At 41.2% G+C, this 7134-nt stretch overlaps 1 long non-coding RNA gene across 1 annotated transcript; it reads right to left on the reverse strand.

Moving 5' to 3' along the window:
* Positions 1 to 231: 231 nt before the first annotated feature.
* On the reverse strand, positions 232 to 6771 carry LOC134503047 (uncharacterized). Its single transcript, XR_010068496.1, has 3 exons — positions 6129 to 6771; positions 1052 to 3263; positions 232 to 361 (listed from the first exon to the last, which is right to left on the reverse strand). It is a non-coding gene; the product is annotated as an uncharacterized LOC134503047 (long non-coding RNA).
* Positions 6772 to 7134: the final 363 nt, after the last annotated feature.

The raw sequence follows: 7134 nt of genomic DNA on the forward strand, positions 1-7134 counted from the left end.
CTGGGAACTGAAGGCCACACATCTGGAAGGTCAGGGCTAATGTTCCCACCCAATATGCCTGGCATGTGTTCCACAGAATATCTTCCTCTCCTTTTTTTGGGAGCCTCCTTCCATTTGAATCTACTATTACAGGTAATATGACCCTTGGTCATAGTTTGGTGTAAAAAGAATGCAATCTAACTTTAGCCAGTACTATGCACACTTAGACAAACACACACACGGCTCAGTAACAACATGTTGAAATGAAAATAATATTTTTTGGAAAATGGTAGAACAATGTTTTGCCCAAAGATCCATCATAGAATAATGTAAACAGTTTTAATACTGCAATATTTGTTTAAGAAGACAATGTCTTGGGGCTCTGAGCTTATGTGGAAATGGTAGCAGCAAAGGGAGGGGTAGTTTAATCCAGCTTTAACACTTCCTGGAGCAGAAATTGGGAGCTACATTTCATCCAGGGTTTGGAAATTACACAGAAGCATTCTTTTACCTTGGTCTCCTTTCAGTGAGTGCTCAGATTCACAAAGCTCTGACAGACTGTTATAAAAGCATTGTGCTGGGAGATACTAACTGGCTAACCATTGCATTGATACTGAAGCAATAAAAGGTACAGAAATCAACTTTCAGTGGTCTATTCCAATTGTATTTTCTCCAGTGTGTAGATATGACTGTCTAAATAGGCTAGCTGGCTTCCCACAGTCAACTAAATCATTGTTACCAGAACCTCTGTCCTCCATGTTCCTGCTTTTAAATCCCCTGATAAGTTGTGAGGTCTTCTTCTCCTGTGTTGTATCTCTGACCCTTTCCTCCAAGGCTTTGTCTGGTTCTGACTATGGTACTCAGCTGTTCCCCCTGATTTTTCTTTTTTCTTGGATGCTGGACTCACAAACATTCTGTGCTGTCTCTCTGTTTCAGGGACTCCTAAGTCTTCTTTTAGCTTTTGGACAAAACCACCATGCATCATGGTAGGGAAAGGTAAGTGCCCAGAATCGGGAAGTGGGCAATCCACAACACTTGACAAATAATGTGTGGTTGTGTGTGCTACTGCCACATTCTCCATTCTTGCTGTAGGAGAACAATGTTGAGCATACCGTCTACTCTTTTCATATGTTCAGAAGGTTGAACAGGAGGAGATGAATGGCTCCCTGAGATTGTTAGGTCGCTTTAAGAGACATTTGGCAGGACAGTCAGATAGTTTCTTTTAATGTTTACATGGATTTAGCTGCTATCTTTTTATCATTGTCTCTTCTGGATGACTAGGACACTGGTAGATAATGTTTTGATATTCTAGAGGTGACGGACTTGTCCCTGGGGGAGCTGGGGATGTTGACGACCGACAGGAAGCTCTGGCGTGGGCTGGTCCATGAAGTCACGAAGAGTCGGAAGTGACTAAACGAATAAACAACAACAACAGATAATGTTTATTTATGAAAAGAATCTATATGCTGCCTGATTCATCAGTGGGCTACCCATGCTGTACATGCCACCCCTGGTATCCGTTAGGCTCCCTATTTCACTTGCCTTTTTTCTAGATTCCTTTTAAAATCAAAACTAAATCAGAAGTTGGCATACAAATGTTCTGGATGGTTCAGCAGCTTAACCCCAAGCATAGGCCTTATAAAAAATACCCCTGCACCCCACATAGGCCCCATAGGCACTGATGGTCACAAGCATGCAAATAATACTGAACTCAAGCAAAAAATACTGAAACTGAAGCATACTTTTCACTAAATATTTGCAGAGGATGATTGCCTAATACATTGATGCTTCAGCCTGTAACATGATCAATGGAGTTCATTTAGCAGGTGTGCAGATTCAGAATTAGTACTGTATACTTCATCTCTAAGAAGCAATTAGTCAAAACCAAACTTTTAGAATTCTGTGGCAGAGATTTAACTGCAATAATGATTTGTTGAACCGAGTTGTTGAAGAAAGAGGATTTTAGCAGAGTTGCTCTGATCCAGATGGGAGGACATGTGGAAGGTCCATAAAGAGGAGAAGGCAGAAGATCAAGGAGGTGTTCTCCAAAGCTGTCTGTTGACCATCAGTTCATTCTGGTTCTAGTTCAAACAGTGCCCTTATTTTGGTTTACAGAGCATCTAGTATCATTTAGATGTGTTTGGCTTCATCTCCTATAATTACCACTCCACATAAATTATGGAATTTGTTGTCCAACATATCTGGAGGGCAGAAGGTAGAGAAACTTATTATATGAAATGTCGTCTCAAAATTTTGATTTGCTGGCACTAACATTCTTCAGTTCTAGGGATGAAATCTCTGAGCAAGTGCCTTTTCTTTAAAGATCTTGCCATAACACAAACACACATATGAGCATTTAGGGTTCCAGCCTATCATTTACAGTAACATGTTGCAGTGAGACTCAGTTGGAACCACTGATCATGGAAAGTAGGGCTTAGGTAGGAGTTTGGATGATGTAAACAGTTTAGAAGAAGAGTTGGTTGGAGGAAGGAAGCTAGCTTTGAAAGGGCAAGCATGTCTGGGCATTTTCATCTTGGCTGCAACATACTACCATCAGCACTTTAGAAGGATGATTCAACAGCATTGCTCTGCAAGAACATTTTTGCTCTTGCCCATTGAGGGAAGTCAGTTCCATCATATTCTTTTACCTTCCCTTTTTATTCTCTATGGCACAAAGACCTAATCTCCTCTTTCTTGCCAATTTATCATGGAAACTTAGAAGACAGCAACCCTGATATCTGCCTTTTAGTGGTTAACAACATGTGCTAGGAATGTCACAACACATTCTACAATTGCTATTGCAGTTTGTGCAAGGATTGTGCAATCACATTATAGTGTGGCTTCCCATATTTGAGATACTTCAAGAAGAATCTTAACCACTCTAATATGTCACCTCACATTTTATTATACCTCTCTAGAATCATTTCTAAATTATTTTGGCATTTTAGTATTTAGCATTAATTCAGTGCTTTAGTATTTCAGCAGCTTACCAGTCAGCAACATAGGATTGTATTCATGTAATGATTAAGCAATTTTGTTAGTTGTTTGGACTATCTTAGAATGTCTTGGATATTCTAGTATTTTTACCCTTACATTTATGGTGATATAGTATAGGGATGGTGTATCATCTCAGAGGCTTTTTGGTTATATACAAATACAAGAAAGATGACGTATAGAGCTATGGCCCCAAGCCCCACTCCAAATGCTGTATGGGCCAAATTGCGTGCCAGCCTGGAATTTCGTCGAGCAGATACTGCATCTCCATTGTGATTGGCTTCTCGAGTCTGAGAATAAAGAAAGATAACAAAAACAAAAAAAGGGATATATTAGTAAAGAAATACATCAGAGAACAGGAAAGAGCATCTCCAGCCTGTAGGTATGGATGGTTACCGCACACATAGGTAGGTACTCTTTTGGTCTGAGGTTGGAACCCAATAGAACATAGATTAGATGAGACTCAAGCTGACAATCTGGATTTTTGCAGCTATGTATGATCATGGATGAAATCTTCCCCTTAGTAATTGGAAAATAGTTCTCACATCCATCCCAGTCATAGAGAGTGAGGACTGTTCATGGAGTATGTCACACTTTCAGACTTCACCAAGTGATGGTAGAATGGTTACTTCCCAGACTGATAGATTCAGGAGAATTGTCTTGGCAATTTGTAGACAGCTTTTGACTTTTTTCTAAGAGTTGCTGACCTATTTGGCAGCTGCTGGCTTCAGTAATATGGGGAGTACTAAGGATTACATTGTGGAAAGGCAAATTCTGAGCCTGAGGACTAGCAAAGGTAGATTACCCAGATCTACACCACATATTTCACGAGGTGACCCAGCATGCTATGCCCGATTATTCTTAATCTTGGTTAAGTTTGGCTTAATTTTAGGAAGGTTCTGTGAACCCACTCTCCTTGGTTAATTTATATCTCAGTTTGTAGTGTGAACCAGGAAATAGCTTAATTCAGTAAGTAATAATGTGGTGTGGATGTAAATCATTCTTGTATAGTCCAGAACTAGCAGACAGAACTTAACTGCTGATGGATTAAAGAGAGAGACTATGACAGCCAGAATGTTTGAGCTGGACCCTGCATGTAGAAAGAGCATAGCTGTATAGTTTGCAGGCTCACCCAATTTTGCCAGCATTCAGTGGATTTTGCCCATGTAGGCTGAAATGTTATTGCAGAATAGGGCTATATGGGGATCAGGAGTGTGGAAATAAATTTTCATATTCACAGGGGTGAAGGACACATACTTCCAGTCTAATCTATCCTCTCCCATGACTTAGATCGATTTAGGTTGAATGCACACTTCCATGTATGGGGCAATCACTTACCGCTTCTTCCTGTATAAACTGTTTATGCTAGATGAGCAGGCATTCCTTGATCCCAAAATGAAAATAAAGGGTGTAACACTCTTTCCTTTTGACAGGATACACAAAAATTGTGCCTCATATTTGATTTTCCACAAATACAAATGACTGTTTGAGTCATTGCCCTGCCAGTTCCAGTAAATGAAGCTGTAGCAGCCAAATTCAAACAAAACAGTTCCAAAGTTCAATGGTAGCATGTCCTCACTGGCAGCAGAGCTCCTGATGTTGAGGTTGTTTTCTATTGCCCACCTCCACTGCTCTGGACCCTCCCTGGCTGCCTAAACATTCAGATCTGAAAGAGGTTGGAAGGATTTGATGTCTTCTCTTGAGATTTAATGGAAACATAGGAACCCAAGGCAGATGCTGACCATGAATGAACATTGAAATACAGGATATTTACGTACAACCTGTAGTCATTTCATTGTTAAATAAGTGCTAAGAGTGCCATTTACAATCATGGGCAATTTCACAGAAAGCCACTTCTCTTAAAAAAAAATTAAAATCCAATTCTCTTCATCAGATGGAATGAGGATAATGAGCCAGATTGGTCTAGTGGTTAAGGCACTGGGCTAGAAACCAGGAGACTGTGAGTTCTAGTCCCACCTTAGGCACGAAGCCAGCTGGGTGACCTTGGGCCGGTTGCTCTCTCTCAGCCCAACTCACCTCACAGGGTTGCTGTTGTGGGGAAAATAGGAGGAGGAAGGAGTATTAGGTATGTTTGCCGCCTTGAGTTATTTATAAAAATAATAAAGGCAGGATAGAAAATGAATGAATGAATGAATGATTGAAATAAGCACAGAAGACATTTTAAGCACGGCACTAGGCCATATCACAGACATATGAAACTTCTGTGAGAAGATTGCAGGCTCTGAGCATGTCTGGTGCTTAAATCCTTGCCCAGCTGCGGGACCATTTGAGAAGACTTGCATCATGCTCCCTGGTTAATATTTTTTGTTAAGAGCAGCATTTTTCATAACAGGAAACAACCCCATTTCATTAACTCCGAAATACTAATGGCAGAAATCCAACTACTGTATATACATTATACTGTGGCCACATGATCACACCAATCATCTGATGGATGTTCAAAGTAAATGAATATCTGTAGGGCTCTGATGGAGTCAAAAAAATCTTTAGAAGCTGGATATGGCCCATAGACTGCTGATTATGTGTGCCTACTATATACTGAAACTGCAGTTGAGGTTAATTGTCTCTTTGGTTCCTCAAAACAATATTATAAACCCTAAGTAAGTGAATTTATTTCAGTCCCAGACCAGTGTATCAAACTAATGTTGGCATTGCATAGTCCAATAAAAAATTGTTCTGCTTTCCATTAACCTGAAAAAGGAGTTGGTTGCAGTAAGACATAACATATACTGTTCCAAACATTTTGGAGTAGTGCATAGATAAACATTTTGTGGCAGGCTGGCCAAGAAGCTGTTAAAGATGAGGCACATGTAAGTTGGAAACGAAGAATGGTGATCTTAATTCATAATAACAAACTTATTCAGTGCCCAGATTTTTAAGAGTTGAACATATAAAGCTCTTCAGTTTAGAGTGTCAGTTGGTATGCCTCTGATATTAATATGTTTGCAACTTGTAATTCCCCTGGTCCCCTTTATGAGGACATTGACACACGACGAAAACTTTTTCTTAAACAAGGAAATAAAGCAGTCCTATCTTTATGGGAGTATTGAACCCAATCCACCTCTCTTTATAATACTGTATCACTCTCTCCCCTCCCTCATATGCAATTCTCTCCTTTGTGCTCACAATCTTACCTGTGAGGAGTAAATTAGGGCAGCAATTCCCAGAGGTAGGCAACAACAAAGCATGGTGAAGATGGAGTAGGCCATGTAATCAGGTTCCTTGGTGGGCTGGACACGTGTGACGTTCATGGTATGGGTTGATTGAATGACCAGACCTTGGTTGTATCCTGCCGGAGCTGGATCATAAGGAGTTTGGTACCTGGGGGGCACCAGGAAATCACTACCAGAAGTTGCTGGTTGATTTTCCATATAGGGGGGTGGATCCTGGACTTCAGGTGCATTTTCTTCCAACTTCTTGTATGGGGTTTTGCTCATCTTGTCTCTGCTCTCCTCTTACTGCCCTTCTTCAAACACAGCACTGTCTTATTTCTGGGTTTGTTCACTGTCCTTTTGAAGAGCTCCCCTTGGTTGCACCTTCAAGCCTATCCAAGCCTTTGTTCTCCTCCTCCACCGATGCACAGCCCAGCTATTTTGCTTGTCTTTTCTTTCGAGCAGGCTGTTCTCTCCTTTTGCTTGGGGAGTTCTCAGTGACGACTTTTTTGACTCAGTACAGATTGACAGGTCTGGCAGACCAGGGAAAGAAGTGGGCTGAATGAGAAGTTAGCCAATGAATAACCACCGAAAGAAGATTGCTGCGGCTGGGAAAGGCAGCTGAGGTTTCCCTTCACCATCTGTCACACCTACACAAATACCTGAAGAATGAGAACAGGCTTCTTCTAGTCCCACCCTAGGCCAGCTGGATGACTTTGGGCCCGTCAGTCTCTCTCAGCCCTAGGAAGAAGGAAGTAGCAAGCCACTTCTGAAAATGTGGCCAAAATCCCAGCAGGAACTTGTTTAGGCTGTTGCCAGGACTCAAGACAGAACGGAAGGCACGAGCCTCTTATTTTTCATAAAACCATGTTACTCCTCAGACTGTTTTTGCAAAAGAGCCAGTATGCTATAGTGGTGAAAGTGTTGGACTAGGACCTCAGAGACCCACATTCAAGTTCCCTCTCAGCCATGGAAGCCTACTGAATGA

The sequence above is a fragment of the Candoia aspera genome, chromosome 10, assembly GCF_035149785.1.
Source record: "Candoia aspera isolate rCanAsp1 chromosome 10, rCanAsp1.hap2, whole genome shotgun sequence".
NCBI classification, from domain to species: Eukaryota; Metazoa; Chordata; class Lepidosauria; order Squamata; family Boidae; genus Candoia; species Candoia aspera.